The sequence below is a fragment of the Oncorhynchus mykiss genome, chromosome 6 (genome assembly GCF_057628025.1).
Source record: "Oncorhynchus mykiss isolate SJ-2025 chromosome 6, ASM5762802v1, whole genome shotgun sequence".
Classification (NCBI taxonomy): domain Eukaryota; kingdom Metazoa; phylum Chordata; class Actinopteri; order Salmoniformes; family Salmonidae; genus Oncorhynchus; species Oncorhynchus mykiss.
In genome coordinates, this window is record NC_143027.1 from 21,870,241 (window position 1) to 21,890,339 (window position 20,099).

The 20,099-nt window shown below is 44.2% G+C and overlaps 1 pseudogene; it reads left to right on the plus strand.

Annotated features, from left to right (window-relative positions):
- The first annotated feature begins 10,710 nt into the window (after window positions 1–10,710).
- LOC149982795 (folylpolyglutamate synthase, mitochondrial-like) lies at window positions 10,711–13,559 on the plus strand (annotated as a pseudogene).
- Window positions 13,560–20,099: the final 6,540 nt, after the last annotated feature.

A 20,099-nucleotide genomic window follows, 5' to 3' on the forward strand; every position in this document is an offset into this window, starting at 1 on the left:
ACAATCTGTGAGTGAATGGGTGGGATTCACCATTGTAAGAGCGAGAGGGGGAGGGGCACTCCTTCAGTGGTGGGGGAGTAGGCTAGGCTGCATTGTGAATAATGGAACAGTGCCCAGATGCAGAGAGGGAATACATCATTCTTCCATTGATTTTCCTGAGATTGGTCATGCATGCTATCCTTCTGTGCTTTTCTCTCTTCTCCTGCTGTCTCCATGGCTGGTCCACTGGGAGAACAGTCAGTCAGGAAGCACAGCTGATGCTAACGCTGCCAGACACTCAGCTCCAGACTATGCAGCACATCCACTGAGCTTACTGATGATGATGATGCATACACAGAGAACATCAGCTGTGGCCCGGGGAAGTCCAGACCTCCGCTGTGACACTTATCAAAACAGGCTATCACATCGCTGGCAATATACTATGCTGGTTATGTAGTGGGCTATCACTGCCACTGGCTGAATGACTGAGTGGGATAATGATGGTGGCTGAGATGGAAGGTAATTGGTGTGGTAATGGTAGAACAAAATGGGGGATGGGTTTGTATTGATTAAGGATGAGTCACTGGATCAATTTGGATTTATAGCCTTCTGGAGGGGGATGATGTAATACTACTGTATCACTAATTTAGGGATTTTGAGATTAAAGTAGATGCATTCTTTCCCAAAAACAATGTAAATACATTTAAGATATCTTGTAATAAATACTGGCCTACTAGACAGCACTTAGCAACAGCCTCATAACTAGTTTTATGGTTGGATGTGACAGAGCATATTTTGAGATGTTTATGAGATGTTTCAAATCATTTTGATCAATCCTGGGAGTGTCCATTCATTAATACATGACATTTGCACTCTTTCAAGTGAGTCTTTAATCAGATGAATGTGGTTAACCAATCAAATGTGTTTTTCTGTGGTGTTCTTTCCTTTTTTCTAAGAATGGGGATTCTCTCTAAGTGGTTTAAATGAGCTCTATAGTAGTGACATTGATTTGAATCAATCAATAAAGGATTTCAATAAATAAATCTTGCCTACCTTTCCTAGTGTTTTATGTAAGCATATTGGACACTACTACAGTCACCCATAATGAAACAGTGAGTAATGGGACATGGGTAAACCAGTCTTAAAACTGTTACCAAAAGATTACAATCTCTGGGACAGCATCCAAACAGATGCTCATTTGATATAATCTTTTTCAGAGGCCTGCTACTAGAGGCAGCTGCTAAGCAGTCCATTGTGTGTTCTGACTCCATACCACTCCCTTATTACAGGCCAACTCCCAACACTTCCGGCGAACAATAACGTTCCAATCATCTACTGCCATCTTCTGGCTGTATTGAAAACCAGTGTCATGTTTATTGATTATTGGAAAAATACGTCCCAGGAGACTGGCGATCTTGTATTAATTCACAATTTCCAATAGATCCACATTAGGGTGTTTTGGTTCGTCAAAACAAACCTTGAAGGTCTATTAAAAACTATGAGAAATTGAAGAACATGAAATTAACCATGAGTATGATCATGCTGAATCATTTCAATGTGTTAGATGTAGGGTTTTACTTCCTGTTTTCTCTGACTAGCAGTGTCCCTGTTTCCTAGTAACTATCATCTTGTTGCCTAGTGACTATAATGTTGTTGCCTAGTGACTATCATCTTGGTTTTGAATGAAGTGAACTCCAACTGTCTCAAGATGGAATGTTGTATGTTTATCTTGTGACAAAATTACATTTCAACGCAGATGTTTTATAAAGCAAACCTTTATTTTTCTATTTAGAATATACAAAACAGTACCTAGTTGTCAAAAAGATAAAACACAAGTACAACATCATTTGTTTTTACAGTGAAGGTGATTGGGAATGATTTGTGTTGTTTGGTAGGCCTGTTGTGTAGTGGAGTAGCTGCAGACCAACATGACCAACGATGAGGGTCCGACATGCTGAAAGTAGAAGACTGATCCTTATGGCTCCTATAGCAGAGTTTGTCTTGTCTTGGTGCAAGGTGGTTGGGTAGAGGTGCCTGAGCCAGAGTTGTTCTTCTTGCAACCACCACCACCTGACAATGTACAGCCTTTTATTACACTGGAAAGAGACAACAGAGAATGGTGGTAGAATGAGCCTGCTGACATGGGAATAAGGATTTAGTAAATTTAGCCTACGTGCAAGAGCAGCATGCATACCGACGCTTTTCCCCATGACTCTTTACCGTAACAGCATGAATGGCATGGTGATATTCAATTCAGGAGAAGATCAAAAAATCCGATCAGTTACCTGAAGGGCGGATGTTATCCTTAGAGTATCCCTTCATGTTCATGTTTCTTGCTGGGTTGTACTGGCCCAGCAGGAAAATTATCTCCATTAACCCATAAGGGTCTAAGCCATGTCTTAGCCAGGGGTGGGGGGGTTCTACTAAGCTATATGGAATTGTTTTAAGAAGGTGATACCAAGGATCATTTAGTTATGATTTTGATTTTAAGACCCCTTGTAGTATAAAACAAAAATATATGAAAGAAATTAGATATTTTGGCTTTAGCACTATTAACCCATTCAAACACATTTAATAACATTCACTACATGGAACAACAGATAGTCCCCCCCAAAAATCTAAATAAAGTTCATTCTGAAGTGTCTGTCCTATTTCTGAAAGATAAGAAAGATCAGGGAACATTTGTTTTTATTTCTATTTTTTACATGTATTTAACCCCTTATTTTCAACTAGTACCTGGGAGACCTGTGGGGCCCTCATGAAAAAGTACTACTGAATTACTACTCATCACTACTACACAAGATCTCCACAAACGTACTGGTTTTACTACTTGATTGCTATTGAGATGTGTAGTAAACCCGTTGTCACGACTTTCGCCGAAGTCGGTCCCTCTCCTTGTTCGGGTGGTGGTCGGCGTCATCGGCCTTCTAGCCATCACCGATCCACTTTTCATTTCCCATTTGTTTTGTCTTTGTTTTCTACACACCTGGTTTCAATTCCCCCATTACATGTTCATTATTTAACCCTCTGGTTTCCCCCATGTTTGTGTGCGTGTTTGTTTTATTGTTAGGCTGTATCTGACGGCTGGTATTATTGTTGCCGGGTTTGGTTGTTACGCCCGTTTATTCGTGGTACCGTTATTTTTTCCTGCACCATAGTATTGTGTTTGTACTGGTGTTTTTCTTTATTAAATCCCTTGTCCATGCTTCTCAGCTCTCCTCCGCCTGACTCCTTTCACCAGTTACCCACAGCCATGACACCAGTAGTGATTTATGTAGTAATTTAAGAAGTAATGAGTGATAAATTAGGATGTTTCACTACTGGTGAACACTACACATTTCCTACTCAAATCACTACATAATTATTTCTTAATGATTGATTAACTACTGAGCGTTTGGGTATCTACTACTTAAAACCTACACATTCCGACATGTTCACTATTGAATTGCTACATATTACTGCTGTATGTAAATGTTATATTTCAGTTTATAATTTTTTATAAATTTGCAAAAATGTCTAAACCTGTTTTTGCTTTGTCATTACGGGGTATTGTGTATAAATGGATGAGAAAAAATTATTTAATTCATTTTAGAGTAAGGCTGTAACGTAACAAAATGTGGAAATAGTCAAGGGTCTTAATACTTTCCGTATGCACTGTACGATTTAAAACCTCCACATTCCTACATAAGTCCTCCATGTTCATAAAACAAGAAAGATGTTTATAAAAAACTTAATTGTATTTTTTTTAAATAAAATGTATTACATTCATTAAATTAATTACAACACTTTTAGTCCATTTGAGGTCGTCATTCAGCTTTGACATCGCTGTCTTGAGATCCTCTTTTTTGTTGCAGCCACATTTCTCCACAAGAGAAAATCAATTATAACTTAAGCCATTACCTGCTGACTGTGTTCACATAAGACAACACAGAAAAATATTTGATAAATAATGTTAATCGTACCAACAATGGCCTCCAGTTTTATGTCATGGTCCTCCTTGACAACAGGTCAAAAGGGGTAAGTAGAATCTGTAAGTATAGTAATGTGAAAATACTGTACATGTGCATACTAGTGGTGCACGGGTCAGGTATTTGTTCACCCACACCCGCCGCAATTGCTAATAACCCATCCGCAACCACCTGACTATATGTGATAAAGTGAAAATCTGAGGCCTGCACCTGACCCTAACCCGCAAAAATGTGCTATAGGCTACAGTCAAAGACTGCAGAACAAGGGGTTGCAGGACTTAGATATGTTTCTGCTTACAATTTCTGACATGCTGGTAGGCTATTTGTTAGTCAACTTATCTATAATTAGATACATGTAGCTTCTCTTATGCATATCATTTCAAGTTTGCATCTCACTATTTCACTTTATACATCACAGAAGACTGAAATATAACTAAACCAATTGACAGAAACACGTTTTTTTCAGCTGTTAAAAAAAAAAAGATTTATTAATTAGGAAATTATGGAAAATATTGATGATGGAATTGATGAGGGAATTTTTATTAGGGTTAAATGTCAGGAATTGTGAAAAACGACATTCTTATCACACACATAATATGAAATGACTGAACATACAGTCAGAGATGTCATCTCTATCCTACTGTGAACATTAAGAATATAATCTTTACCTTACAGCTCGCCACACCTGGTACATGTCAGAGCGAGAATAAAGATCAATGGACAGCCAATCAGCAATGAGCTCTTCACCAAATAATTCTGGGAGGTGTATGCTGTTAGAGGCTACAAAGTTCTAGTATGTCTTCATAGAGAGTTGAAGAATGAATATTGATGTAGCCCATCACTCTCAAAATAACTCTCTGACCCTTTCTTGTTATGACTGTGTCACTGCTGTCATGGCGTCATAAGAAGTGGACCAAAGCGCAGCGTTGTGAGCCTACATTTCTGTTTATTAGGTAAATGTCGCCAACAAAACAAAGAAACGACTGTGACGCTTACAGGTCTATAGTGCCACTAACAAAAGTCAACTTCACACACTGACAAAAGGGGAAAAGGCTGCCTAAGTATGATTCCCAATCAGAGACAACGAATGATAGCTGTCCCTGATTGAGAACCATACCCGGCCAAAACAAAGAAATACAAAAACATAGAACATAGAATGCCCACCCAAATCACACCCTGACCAAACCAAAATAGAGACACCAAAAGCTCTCTAAGGTCAGGGCGTGACAACTGCACTGATCCTCAATACTCCCATGGAGTTAATATGTCGGCCTATCTCCGCTTCCTCACGATCCTGGCATTCCATGTCTTTCTATAGGAGAGGGTAACATTCACATACCCAGGGGCCTCCCGGGTGGTGCAGTGGTCTAGGGCACTGCATCGAAGCGTTAGCTGTGTCACCAAAGACTCTGGGTTTGCGCCCAGGCTCTGTCTCAGCCGGTGGGGAGACGCACAATTGGCCTAGTGTCGTCCGGGTTAGGGAGGGTTTGGCCGTTAGGGATATCCTTGTCTCATCGCGCACCAGCGACTCCTGTGGTCGCGCGCAGTGCACGCTAACCCAGGTCGCGAGGTGCACGGTGTTTCCTCCTACACATAGGTGTGGCTGGCTTCCGGGTTGGATGCGTGCTGTGTTAAGAAGCAGTGCGGCTTGGTTGAGTTGTGTTTTGGATGACGCATGGCTTTCGACCTTCGTCTCTTCCCAGCCCGTACGGGAGTTGTAGCGATGAGACGAGATAGTAATTACTAACAATTGGATACCACGAAATTGGGGAGAAAAGGGGGTAAAAAAAATCAAAAATCAAATAAAAATAAAAAACATTCACATACCCTGTCTCATGTACAGTTTGTTTACAAATGTACTAACGACCAAATCAATTGATAACAGTTGTAAACCATTCTGAGCAGTATCTTTCTATATAACAGATGGATTTATGTAGCCTTGGTTTCATGCATGATAACATTAGAAGCCTTCTCCCCAAGTTTGTTTTATTCACTGCTTTAGCACACTCTGCCAACCCGGATGTTCTAGCCGTGTCTGAATCCTGGCTTAGGAAGATCACCAAAAATTCTGAAATCTTCATCAGACATTTTCAGACAAGATAGAATGGCCAAAGGGGGCGGTGTTGAAATCTACTGCAAATATAGCCTGCATAGTTCTGTCCTACTATCCAGGTCTGTACCCAAACAATTTGAACTTCTACTTTTAAAAATCCACCTCTCTAAAAACAGGTCTCTCACCGTTGCTGCCTGCTATAGACCACCCTCTGCCCCCAGCTGTGCTCTGGACACCATATGTGAACTGATTGCCCCCCATCTATCTTCAGAGCTCGTGCTGCTAGGCGACCTAAACTGGAACATGCTTAACACCCCAGCCATCCTACAATCTAAGCTTGATGCCCTCAATCTCACACAAATTATCAATGAACCTACCAGGTACCACCCCAAAGCCATAAACACAGGCACCCTCATAGATATCATCCTAACCAACTTGCCCTCTAAATACACTTCTGCTGTTTTCAACCAAGATCTCAGCGATCACTGCCTCATTGCCTGCATCCGTAATGGGTCAGCGGTCAAGCGACCTCCACTCATCACTGTCAAACACTCCCTGAAACACTTCAGCGAGCAGGCCTTTCTAATGGACCTGGCCGGGGTATCCTGGAAGGATATTGATCTCATCCCGTCAGTAGAGGATGCCTGGTTATTTAAAAAAATGCCTTCCTCGCCATCTTAAATAAGCATGCCACATTCAATAAATTTAGAACCAGGAACAGATATAGCCCTTGGTTCTATCCAGACCTGACTGCCCTTAACCAACACAAAAACATCCTATGGCGTTCTGCATTAGCATCGAACAGCCCCTGTGATAGGCAACTTTTCAGGGAAGCTAGAAACCAATATACACAGGCAGTTAGAAAAGCCAAGGATAGCTTTTTCAAGCAGAAATGTGTTTCCTGCAACACAAACCCCAAAACGTTTGGGGACACTGTAAAGTAAGAGCACCTCCTCCCAGCTGCCCACTGCACTGAGGATTGGAAACACTGTCACCACCGATAAATCCACTATAATTGAGAATTTCATTAAGCATTTTTCTACAGCTGGCCATGCTTTCCACCTGGCTACCCCTACCCCGGTCAACAGCACTGCACCCCCCACAGCAACTTGCCCAAGCCTTCCCCATTTCTCCTTCTCCCAAATCCAGTCAGCTGATGTTCTGAAAGAGCTGAAAAATCTGGACCCCTACAAATCAGCCAGGCTAGACAATCTGGACCCTTACTTTCTAAAATGATCTGCCGAAATTGTTGCAACCACTATTACTAGCCTGTTCAACCTCTCTTTCGTGTCGTCTGAGATTCCCAAAGATTGGAAAGCAGCTGCGGTCATCCTCCTCTTCAAAGGTGGGGACACTCTTGACCCAAACTGCTACAGACCTATATCTATCCTACCATGCCTTTGAAAGCCAGGTCTTCGAAAGCCAAGTCAACAAACAGATTACCGACCATTTCGAATCCCATCATACCTTCTCCGCTATGCAATCTGGTTTCAGAGCTGGTCATGGGTGCACCTCAGCCATGCTCAAGGTCCTAAACGATATCTTAACCGCCATCGTAAGAAACAATACTGTGCAGCCGTATTCACTGACCTGGCCAAGGCTTTTGACTCTGTCAATCACCACATCCTTATCAGCAGACTCGATAGCCTTGGTTTCTCAAATGATTGCTTCTCCTGGTTCACCAACTACTTCTCTAATAGAGTTCAGTGTGTCAAATCGGAGGGCCTGTTGTCCGGGCCTCTGGCAGTCTCTTTGGGGGTGCCACAGGGTTCAATTCTTGGACCGACTCTCTTCTCTGTATACATCAATGATGTCGCTCTTGCTGCTGCTGAGTCTCTGATCCACCTCTACGCAGACGACACCATTCTGTATACATCTGGCCCTTCTTTGGACACTGTGTTAACGACCTCCAGACAAGCTTCAATGCCATACAACTCTCCTTCCGTGGCCTCCAATTGCTCTTAAATACAAGTAAAACTAAATGCATGCTCTTCAACCGATCGTTGCCTGCACCTGCCCGCCCATCCAACATCACTACTCTGGACAGTTCTGACTTAGAATATGTGGACAACAACAAATACCTAGGTGTCTGGTTAGACTGTAAACTCTCCTTCCAAACTCACATCAAACATCTCCAATCCAAAGTTAAATCTAGAATTGGCTTCCTATTTCGGAACAAAGCATCCGTCACTCATGCTGCCAAACATACCCTCGTAAAACTGACCATCCTACCGATCCTCGACTTCGGTGATGTCATTTACAAAATAGCCTCCAATACCCTACTCAATAAATTGGATGCAGTCTATCACAGTGCCATCCGTTTAGTCACCAAAGCCCCATATATTACCCACCACTGCGACCTGTACGCTCTCGTTGGCTGGCCCTCGCTTCATACTCGTCGCCAAACCCACTGGCTCCAGGTCATCTACAATACCCTGCTAGGTAAAGTCACCCCTTATCTCAGCTCGCTGGTCACCATAGCAGCACCCACCTGTAGCATGCGCTCCAGCAGATATATATCTCTGGTCACCCCCAAAACCAATTCTTCCTTTGGCCGCCTCTCCTTCCAGTTCTCTGCTGCCAATGACTGGAACGAACTACAAAAACCTCTGAAACTGGAAACACTTATCTCCCTCACTAGCTTTAAGCACCAGCTGTCAGAGCAGCTAACAGATTACTGCACCTGTACATAGCCCATCTATAATTTATTCCAAACAACCACCTCTCCCCCTACTCTATTTATTTATTTAGCTCCTTTGCACCCCATTATTTCTATCTCTACTTTGCACATTCTTCCACTGCAAATCTACCATTCCAGTGTTTTACTTGCTATATTGTATTTACTTTGCCACCATGGCCTTTTTTTGCCTTTACCTCCCTTATCTCACCTCATTTGCTCACATTGTATATAGACTTATTTTTTCTACTGTATTATTGACTGTCTGTTTGTTTTACTCCATGTGTAACTGTGTTGTTGTATGTGTCGAACTGCTTTGCTTTATCTTGGCCAGGTCGCAGTTGTAAATGAGAACTTGTTCTCAACTTGCCTACCTGGTTAAATAAAGGTTAAATAAATCAAATAAAAAATTTGCAGAGGTTGTGATTTGAAGGGCCTATGACTGTACCAGCATCATCAGGTAATTTTGCTGCATATCATAAAGGCTATATTATCAAAGTCAAACCTAAGATTGATCAGTTACAGTTTCTTTCTGACATTTGGTGAACAGGAAGCCATGGGTTTGTGGGATCTCCTCCTTAGGAATTGATCAAGTATACTAGGAGACACCATGGAGGAGAAAGCATGTATATTTCAGGTGAGAGTAATGCATGTTGTTTTGTGTGAGGTCAACCTATGAACTGTATACCTGTGGCATTATTCTTACTATCTATTTTTTGTATTTTTTAAATTTAACCTTTATTTAACTAGGCAAGTCAGTTAAGAACAAATTCTTATTTACAATGACGGCCTATCACGGCCAAACCCAGACGACGCTGGGCCAATTGTGCACCACCCTATCCCAATCACAGCCGGATGTGATACAGCCTGAATTCGAATCAGGGACTGTAGTGACGCCTCTTGCACGTTGATGCAAGATGCAAGTGCCACTCAGTCTGTCTGCAGGGGTGAATGTAGTTGAATAAAGTCCCATCTCTCCTCAGCCAGGGGTGAATGTAGTTGAATAAAGTCCCATCTCTCCTCAACCAGGGGTGAATGTAGTTGAATAAAGTCCCATCTCTCCTCAGCCAGGGGTGAATGTAGTTGAATAAAGTCCCATCTCTCCTCAGCCAGGGGTGAATGTAGTTGAATAAAGTCCCATCTCTCCTCAGCCAGGGGTGAATGTAGTTGAATAAAGTCCCATCTCTCCTCAGCCAGGGGTGAATGTAGTTGAATAAAGTCCCATCTCTCCTCAGCCAGGGGTGAATGTAGTTGAATAAAGTCCCATCTCTCCTCAGCCAGGGGTGAATGTAGTTGAATAAAGTCCCATCTCTCCTCAGCCAGGGGTGAATGTAGTTGAATAAAGTCCCATCTCTCCTCAGCCAGGGGTGAATGTAGTTGAATAAAGTCCCATCTCTCCTCAGCCAGGGGTGAATGTAGTTGAATAAAGTCCCATCTCTCCTCAGCCAGGGGTGAATGTAGTTGAATAAAGTCCCATCTCTCCTCAGCCAGGGGTGAATGTAGTTGAATAAAGTCCCATCTCTCCTCAGCCAGGGGTGAATGTAGTTGAATAAAGTCCCATCTCTCCTCAGCCAGGGGTGAATGTAGTTGAATAAAGTCCCATCTCTCCTCAGCCAGGGGTGAATGTAGTTGAATAAAGTCCCATCTCTCCTCAGCCAGGGGTGAATGTAGTTGAATAAAGTCCCATCTCTCCTCAGCCAGGGGTGAATGTAGTTGAATAAAGTCCCATCTCTCCTCAGCCAGGGGTGAATGTAGTTGAATAAAGTCCCATCTCTCCTCAGCCAGGGGTGAATGTAGTTGAATAAAGTCCCATCTCTCCTCAGCCAGGGGTGAATGTAGTTGAATAAAGTCCCATCTCTCCTCAGCCAGGGGTGAATGTAGTTGAATAAAGTCCTATCTCTCCTCAGCCAGGGGTGAATGTAGTTGAATAAAGTCCCATCTCTCCTCAGCCAGGGGTGAATGTAGTTGAATAAAGTCCCATCTCTCCTCAGCCAGGGGTGCCAGCATTCACTGAGAGGCATCCTACTAGGCCCATGACTGTTCTACCGGACAGAGCAAAGAGACGGGTGAGTCACTGTGGCCTTTTCTCATGGCTTTGGCATAAAACCAGTAGATTTGCATTGATTTTGCTATGCATTTGTTTGAGTGCGCCCATATTTCACATGCTGAGTTGGCCCCCTCTCCCCTGCCTTGTGTAGTGTCCCCTGTGGGTATGTCCAGATCTGGAGCAGTAGGAAGTTGGGGCTGACCCTCTGTGTCTGGGCCTGGCTGGACAACAGCAGCGCTGCAATGCACCACTTGCCCTGCAGCACAGCAAGACCTGGCTACACTGCTACCAACAGTCGGGTGTGTGTGTGGATGTGTGTGCGTGTGTGTTAGATTATAACTCGCAAAGTATGACAATGTTATTCTAGCTAGTGTGGGAACGTATTTCTCAAAATAACAGTACACATTCCAATTGTGATGAGGTTCAGTGACTGTGTGCCCCTGCTTACTTGCAGATGACCAGCTCACTACCCCAGTAGTGGAGAACAGGCTGGTCTCCCAGGCAGCAGCTTTTCAGCCCAGTACCATCATGGTCAAAGGTCAATAGCATATTTTCACCCATGGAACGTCCAGATAAATAAATGCCTGAATGTACAAAATAAATAATAATCTATCTCACCCTTCCCACACTTCTCCACTAATTTCCCTCCGTCTCCTCTATCGCCGGGGGTGATGGTGCAGGCGTAAAACAGATGCCTGAGCTGGGGGAAGAGACCCTATCCCTGTAAACTGGAGGTTATGGAGACTGCCGACCCCGCTGAGGGTGGTCCTTTCTCAGGATTTTCTACAGTGGCCTATATTGGTCAAACGATTGTCGAAAATTGTAAGCTCTTATAAATGTAGGAAATAGTCGCATTGCACCAAACATCAGCACGCACCTGAGATTGATGCTCACATTGATCTGATACAAAATGATCAGCCATACGTTCTACGGTAAGATTTGAGTGTGTATTTCTTTGATAGACAGCCTACTCACTATGTGGCTGTGTATGACAGATGCCCTGTGGTCAGAGTACTGCTGTTCAACACCACAGAGGAGAGGGACTGCTGCCATGCTAAAACTCCTAGTGGTGAGTACTACAGGTCTGGGATCAGATACACAGATGCTGCTCTGTCCTGCTCTACTCTGCAGCTCTGGCCATGATCTGAATATTGTACAGCACCCAAAGAAGCACAACACAGATCAAACACTGAAATAGACAAAATATCAAATCTTCTTCCTTTGATGTCCTTGCAGCTATGCCAGTTTGATTCGACTGTGTTTTGTCCCAACATCACTGAAACATCACTGAAACTATTACAGAAAACAGGTGAGTTATCTTCTCTCTCTGGGCTTCTCTGTCTGGGGTTTTAACAGACAAGTCGTGCAAATAAATGTTTATTTACTGGAGCAGAACTGCCACAATAAATATATGATTACACAAGTTGGAATATCTGTTTTCTTGGCTGTGTAAAATAACATGCTACCACATTCATTGTCCAGCTGTGAAAAATGTCATAGATGTGTGTGTGTGTAGTCCTTTACTCTCTTTGTGTGCTCTGCTCTTTTACAGATCAGCAGAATTTCAATGTGTTGGTGGAGAACATACTCACCCGTTGCCTGGACAACGAGAGCAGCTAGCAGAGCCTGAGTGGGAGAGAGAAGCAGCAGGGATCTGAGTCGGAGCTGCTGATACAGGACAAGTTCTTCTTACTGGCCAAGACCAGGAGACACACCCCTGCATCCTCAGCGCCCTCCAGTGGATCAGTCAGGGAAAGGACACTGTGCTGGCTTCTGCATGGAGCCACTATCTCAAATCAAATTGTATTTGTCACGTAGACCTTACTGTGAAATGCTTACATACAAGCCCTTAAGCAGCAATGCAGTTTAAGAAATAGAGTTAAGAAAATATTTACTAAATAAACTAAAGTGAAAAAAAATAAATATATATATATATATATATATATATATATATATATGTTTTTTTTTTGTTAAGTAACAGAAGAAGCTTAACAATAACGAGGCTATATACAGGGGGTACCGGTACCGAGTCAATGTGCCAGGGGTACAGGTTAGTCGAGGTAATTTGTAAAGTGACTATGCATAGATAATATACAGCGGGTAGCAGCTGTAAATAGTCTGGGTGACTAATTGTTCAGCAGTCTTCCAGTACAACCCAGTGTCATGGCTAAAACAGCACCACTAAGAGAGGCAGCCCACGTCTCTGGCCTGGTCACAGGTAGTCTACACTTAGTATGAGTGATTCTGACACAACTGGACCCCTCGCTCGAGTCCTAAGGGATTATTGGCACAGTGGTTTGGATTCTGTTTGGATCAGTAGTTAGTTTGGATCCGTCTGGCTGTTTTTTATGTAGGACATTGAGATACACTCAATGTTTGACAGGTATAATATCTGAGGTGTTTACAGCTAAGGGTCATCTTGAATAGAGGTGTGCTCCTTGTCCAGTGCGCTGTACTCAAGTTGCTCTGTCAGTGCAGGATCCTTGAGCTTTTATACTATGAAGTTATGCTGTTGGCCTACTGTCAGCAAGTAATATTTCTTTCTGATAGAACTTTAAGTTTATTGATTTTCTCAGGGTGTTTAGATTGGAGTTGGATTGTATTTTCTCTTAGAATTATTGTTTTGACTAATGTAAATAATGAAAATGAAAGTACAAATGGTTTCTAAATAGTTTATTTAAACATGTTATTAATTGTGAGTAAAGATTTATTTTCATGTTCATTTGTACCCTTGCCTAGCACTGACTGTTCATACGTACAGACTGACACATATTCCCTGACCTTTGCTAGAGTTGCCCTGAAACAGAACAACATGCCTGTCTGTCTCTGTCTGCATGCCCCCTCAGTGAATGAATTCCCTGTAATGTCTTAGGTAAGCTTACAGACAGACACAATCTTAAAAGCTAAATGGAATGCAATATTTTGCCATTAGCTTTACCTTCAAAATATTACAAGAGGAAGTTTGCTCCAATCCCCTTATCCTGTCTGAATCCTTTCATTACTTCAGCATCTGAGGGGGGTATCGCTATGGCCAGGCCCGTGAAAGAAAGGGTTAAAGTGGGATGTTTGTGTGGGTTCAGGGCCCCGCTAGGGGACGAGTGTCTCTCTCTCGCTTATTAGCCTCTCATCAAGATTACCATAGACACAAGGTCATAAGAGAGGAGCTCTAAAATCTTAGAAAAAAATGTAGAACCTAAAAACGAATCTTACTGAACTTTGAATAGAAAATATGATTAGTGGCATTTAATGAAACTGTTCTACGAATCAGTAAACATTTTCATGCTGAGCACAGAGATTTAGCCATACATCCTCTCAGGATATGTTGGATATTGCTGCTGGACTGCATGTTACAGTAGATTGAAAGCCTCAGTGACAAGCACATCAAAAGAGCAGAATATACACCAAACACACAATGAAACTAAAAAGACGATCCAATCGGATGTTACATTGAACATATACATTTCAATACATTTAGTCAATAGGATTTCAGAATTAGAAAGGCTAGTTAGTGTAGGATATTAGTGTAGCTGGTGCTTGCTGCTAGTTGACGGAGGCCACCTTTCCCCTTCCATGAGAAACTGCAGGGATTTGGTCATGGTTCTGCAGAGCTTTTGCTCTCTGAGAAGATTGTACTATTTAGAATCCGATTACAATAGGGACTCCCATTACAGGTCTCTGACTGAAGCTCTGGGAGTGGTGGCGGTAAGCAGACCGCAACACTGCAGTTATACTGTAACAACGTAGGGTGTCCAATCCTAAACATATTTTGAGCAATGGGTAATATGTTGTGTAGATAATTCTCTAAGAAAAACAATGGTCCAAACGTAATGTTGCTACCATAATCTGTTCAAAAGTTATTGGAGTGTTCACCCTTGTAAGATGGTTAGAATTAAGGTGACTTAATCAATTGAGGCTAGAGAGAAGAAAAAAAACTGGAAAATTGCATGGCGTCAGCTAGGCTGCAAGAATTAAGGCTACTGGCTACCTGACAGTGTAACGGTTTTCTTTATGTGAAGGAGAGGCGGACCAAAACGCAGCGTGGTGATGATTCATGTTTGTTTAATAAAAGGAAAAACTATACATGAATAAACTACAACATAATGAACTGTGAAAACCTAAAAAGTCCTATCTGGTGCAAACACAGAGACGGGAACAATCACCCACAAAGCCCAACACCAAACAGGCTACCTAAATATGGTTCCCAATCAGAGACAATGACTAACACCAGCCTCTGATTGAGAACCATATCAGGCCAAACATAGAAATAGACAAACCAGACACACAACATAGAATGCCCACCCAGCTCACGTCCTGACCAACACTAAAACAAGGAAAACACACACGAACGATGGTCAGAACGTGACAGTACCCCCCCTCCAAGGTGCGGACTCCGGACGTACAACCTAAACCAATAGGGGAGGGTGTGGGTGGGCATCTGTCCGCGGTGGCGGCTCTGGCGCTGGACGTGGACCCCACTCCATAATAGTCTTAGTCCACCTCCTTAGCGTCCCTAGATAGGCGACCCTCGCCGCCGACCTTGGCCTAGTAGTCCTCACCAAGGGCCCCACTGGACTGAGGGGCAGCTCGGGACTGAGGTAGCTCGGGACTGAGGGGTAGCTCGGGACTGAGGGGTAGCTCGGGACAGAGGTGAACACACACGGTGTCAGGTTAGGTGAAATAGTGTGTCAGGTTAGGTGAAATAACGTGGCAGGTTAGGTGAGATAACGTGGCAGGTTAGGTGAAATAGCGTGGCATGTTAGGTGAAATAGCGTGTCAGGTTAGGTGAAATAGCGTGGCAGTTTAGGTGAAATAGCGTGTCAGGTTAGGTGAAATAACGTGGCAGGTTAGGTGAAATAGCGTGGCATGTTAGGTGAAATAGCGTGTCAGGTTAGGTGAAATAACATGGCAGGTTAGGTGAAATAGCGTGTCAGGTTAGGTGAGATAGCGTGTCAGGTTAGGTGAGATAGCGTGGCAGGTTAGGTGAAATAACATGGCAGGTTAGGTGAAATAGCGTGTCAGGTTAGGTGAGATAGCGTGTCAGGTTAGGTGAAATAGCGTGTCAGGTTAGGTGAAATAACATGGCAGGTTAGGTGAAATAGCGTGTCAGGTTAGGTGAGATAGCGTGTCAGGTTAGGTGAGATAACGTGGCAGGTTAGGTGAAATAGCATGGCAGGTTAGGTGAAATAGCGTGGCAGGTTAGGTGAAATAGCGTGGCAGGTTAGGTGAAATAGCGTGGCAGGTTAGGCGAGATAGCGTGGCAGGTTAGGTGAAATAGCGTGTCAGGTTAGGTGAGATAGCGTGGCAGGTTAGGTGAGATAGCGTGTCAGGTTAGGTGAGATAGCGTGGCAGGTTAGGTGAAACAGCATGGCAGGTTAGGTGAAACAGCGTGGCAGGTTAGGTGAATTAGCGTGTCAGGTTAGGTGAAACAGCGTGGCAGATTAGGTGAAATAGCATGGCAGGTTAGGTGAAACAGCATGGCAGGTTAGGTGAAACAGCATGGCAGGTTAGGTGAAACAGCATGGCAGGTTAGGTGAAATAGCATGGCAGGTTAGGTGAAACAGCATGGCAGGTTAGGTGAAACAGCATGGCAGGTGAGGTTAAACAGCATGGCAGGTTAGGTGAAATAGCGTGTCAGGTTAGGTGAAACAGCATGGCAGGTTAGGTGAAACAGCATGGCAGGTTAGGTGAAACAGCATGGCAGGTTAGGTGAAACAGCATGGCAGGTTAGGTGAAACAGCATGGCAGGTTAGGTGAAACAGCGTGGCAGGTTAGGTGAAATAGCATGGCAGGTTAGGTGAGATAGCGTGGCAGGTTAGGTGAAATAGCGTGTCAGGTTAGGTGAGATAGCGTGGCAGGTTAGGTGAAATAACGTGGCAGGTTAGATGAAATAGTGTGGCAGGTTAGGTGAGATAGCGTGGCAGATTAGGTGAAATAGCGTGGCAGGTTAGGTGAAATAACATGGCAGGTTAGGTGAAATAGCGTGGCAGGTTAGGTGAAATAGCGTGTCAGGTTAGGTGAGATAGCGTGGCAGGTTAGGTGAAATAGCGTGGCAGGTTAGGTGAAATAGCGTGTCAGGTTAGGTGAGATAGCGTGGCAGGTTAGGTGAAATAGCGTATCAGGTTAGGTGAGATAGCGTGGCAGGTTAGGTGAAATAGCGTGGCAGGTTAGGTGAAATAACGTGGCAGGTTAGGTGAAATAACGTGGCAGGTTAGGTGAAATAGCGTGGCAGGTTAGTTGAAATAGCGTGTCAGCTTAGGTGAAATAGCGTGTCAGGTTAGGTGAGATAGCGTGGCAGGTTAGGTGAAATAGCGTGTCAGGTTAGGTGAGATAGCGTGGCAGGTTAGGTGAAATAGCGTATCAGGTTAGGTGAGATAGTGTGGCAGGTTAGGTGAAATAGCGTGGCAGGTTAGGTGAAATAACGTGGCAGGTTAGGTGAAATAACGTGGCAGGTTAGGTGAAATAGCGTGGCAGGTTAGTTGAAATAGCGTGTCAGCTTAGGTGAAATAGCGTGTCAGGTTAGGTGAAATAACGTGGCAGGTTAGGTGAAATAGCGTGGCAGGTTAGGTGAAATAGCATGGCAGGTTAGGTGAAATAGCGTGGCAGGCTAGGTGAAATAGCGTGGCAGGTTAGGTGAGATAGCGTGTCAGGTTAGGTGAAATAGCGTGGCAGTTTAGGTGAAATAGCGTGTCAGGTTAGGTGAGATAGCGTGGCAGGTTAGGTGAAATAGCGTATCAGGTTAGGTGAGATAGCGTGGCAGGTTAGGTGAAATAGCGTGGCAGGTTAGGTGAAATAACGTGGCAGGTTAGGTGAAATAGCGTTGCAGGTTAGGTGAAATAGCGTGGCAGGTTAGTTGAAATAGCGTGTCAGCTTAGGTGAAATAGCGTGTCAGGTTAGGTGAGATAGCGTGGCAGGTTAGGTGAAATAGCGTGGCAGGTTAGGTGAAATAGCATGGCAGGTTAGGTGAAATAGCGTGGCAGGCTAGGTGAAATAGCGTGTCAGGTTAGGTGAGATAGCGTGTCAGGTTAGGTGAGATAGCGTGTCAGGTTAGGTGAGATAGCGTGGCAGGTTAGGTGAAATAGCGTGGCAGGTTAGGTGAAATAGCGTGGCAGGTTAGGTGAAATAGCATGGCAGGTTAGGTGAAATAGCGTGGCAGGCTAGGTGAAATAGCGTGGCAGGTTAGGTGAGATAGCGTGTCAGGTTAGGTGAGATAGCGTGTCAGGTTAGGTGAAATAACGTGGCAGGTTAGGTGAAATAACGTGGCAGGTTATGTGAAATAGCGTGGCAGGTTAGGTGAGATAGCATGGCAGGTTAGGTGAAACAGCGTGGCAGGTTAGGTAAAATAGCGTGGCAGGTTAGGTGAAATAACATGGCAGGTTAGGTGAGATAGCGTGTCAGGTTAGGTGAAACAGCGTGGCAGGTTAGGTGAAATAGCGTGTCAGGTTAGGTGAGATAGCGTGGCAGGTTAGGTGAAATAGCGTGGCAGGTTAGGTGAAATAGCATGGCAGGTTAGGTAAAATAGCGTGGCAGGTTAGGTGAAATAGCGTGGCAGGTTAGGTGAAATAGCGTATCAGGTTAGGTGAGATAGCGTGGCAGGTTAGGTGAAATAGCGTGGCAGGTTAGGTGAAATAACGTGGCAGGTTAGGTGAAATAGCGTTGCAGGTTAGGTGAAATAGCGTGGCAGGTTAGTTGAAATAGCGTGTCAGCTTAGGTGAAATAGCGTGTCAGGTTAGGTGAGATAGCGTGGCAGGTTAGGTGAAATAGCGTGGCAGGTTAGGTGAAATAGCATGGCAGGTTAGGTGAAATAGCGTGGCAGGCTAGGTGAAATAGCGTGGCAGGTTAGGTGAGATAGCGTGTCAGGTTAGGTGAGATAGCATGTCAGGTTAGGTGAAATAACGTGGCAGGTTAGGTGAAATAACGTGGCAGGTTAGGTGAAATAGCGTGGCAGGTTAGGTGAGATAGCATGGCAGGTTAGGTGAAACAGCGTGGCAGGTTAGGTAAAATAGCGTGGCAGGTTAGGTGAAATAGCGTGGCAGGTTAGGTAAAATAGCGTGTCAGGTTAGGTGAGATAACGTGGCAGGTTAGGTAAAACAGCGTGGCAGGTTAGGTGAAACAGCGTGGCAGGTTAGGTGAAATAGCGTGGCAGGTTAGGTGAAATAGCGTGTCAGGTTAGGTGAAATAGCGTGGCAGGTTAGGTGAGATAGCATGGCAGGTTAGGTGAAACAGCGTGGCAGGTTAGGTAAAATAGCGTGGCAGGTTAGGTGAAATAACATGGCAGGTTAGGTGAGATAGCATGGCAGGTTAGGTAAAATAGCGTGGCAGGTTAGGTGAAACAGCGTGGCAGGTTAGGTAAAATAGCGTGGCAGGTTAGGTGAAATAGCGTGGCAGGTTAGGTGAAATAGCATGGCAGGTTAGGTAAAATAGCGTGGCAGGTTAGGTGAAACAGCGTGGCAGGTTAGGTAAAATAGCGTGGCAGGTTAGGTGAAATAACGTGGCAGGTTAGATGAAATAGCGTGGCAGGTTAGGTGAAACAGCGTGGCAGGTTAGGTGAAACAGCGTGGCAGGTTAGGTGAGATAGCGTGGCAGGTTAGGTGAGATAGCGTGGCAGGTTAGGTGAGATAACGTGGCAGGTTAGGTGAAACAGCGTGGCAGGTTAGGTGAAATAGCGTGGCAGGTTAGGTGAAATAGCGTGTCAGGTTAGGTGAAATAGCGTGGCAGGTTAGGTGAAATAGCGTGGCAGGTTAGGTGAAATAGCGTGGCAGGTTAGGTGAAATAACGTGGCAGGTTAGGTGAAATAACGTGGCAGGTTAGGTGAAACAGCGTGGCAGGTTAGGTGAAATAGCGTGTCAGGTTAGGTGAGATAACGTGGCAGGTTAGGTGAAATAGCGTGGCAGGTTAGGTGAAACAGCGTGGCAGGTTAGGTGAAATAGCGTGTCAGGTTAGGTGAGATAGCGTGGCAGGTTAGGTGAAATAGCATGGCAGGTTAGGTAAAATAGCGTGTCAGGTTAGGTGAGATAGCGTGGCAGGTTAGGTGAAATAGCATGGCAGGTTAGGTAAAATAGCGTGGCAGGTTAGGTGAGATAGCGTGGCAGGTTAGGTGAAATAGCGTGGCAGTTTAGGTGAAATAGCGTGTCAGGTTAGGTGAAATAGCGTATCAGGTTAGGTGAGATAGCGTGGCAGGTTAGGTGAAATAGCGTGGCAGGTTAGGTGAAATAACGTGGCAGGTTAGGTGAAATAGCGTTGCAGGTTAGGTGAAATAGCGTGGCAGGTTAGTTGAAATAGCGTGTCAGCTTAGGTGAAATAGCGTGTCAGGTTAGGTGAGATAGCGTGGCAGGTTAGGTGAAATAGCGTGGCAGGTTAGGTGAAATAGCATGGCAG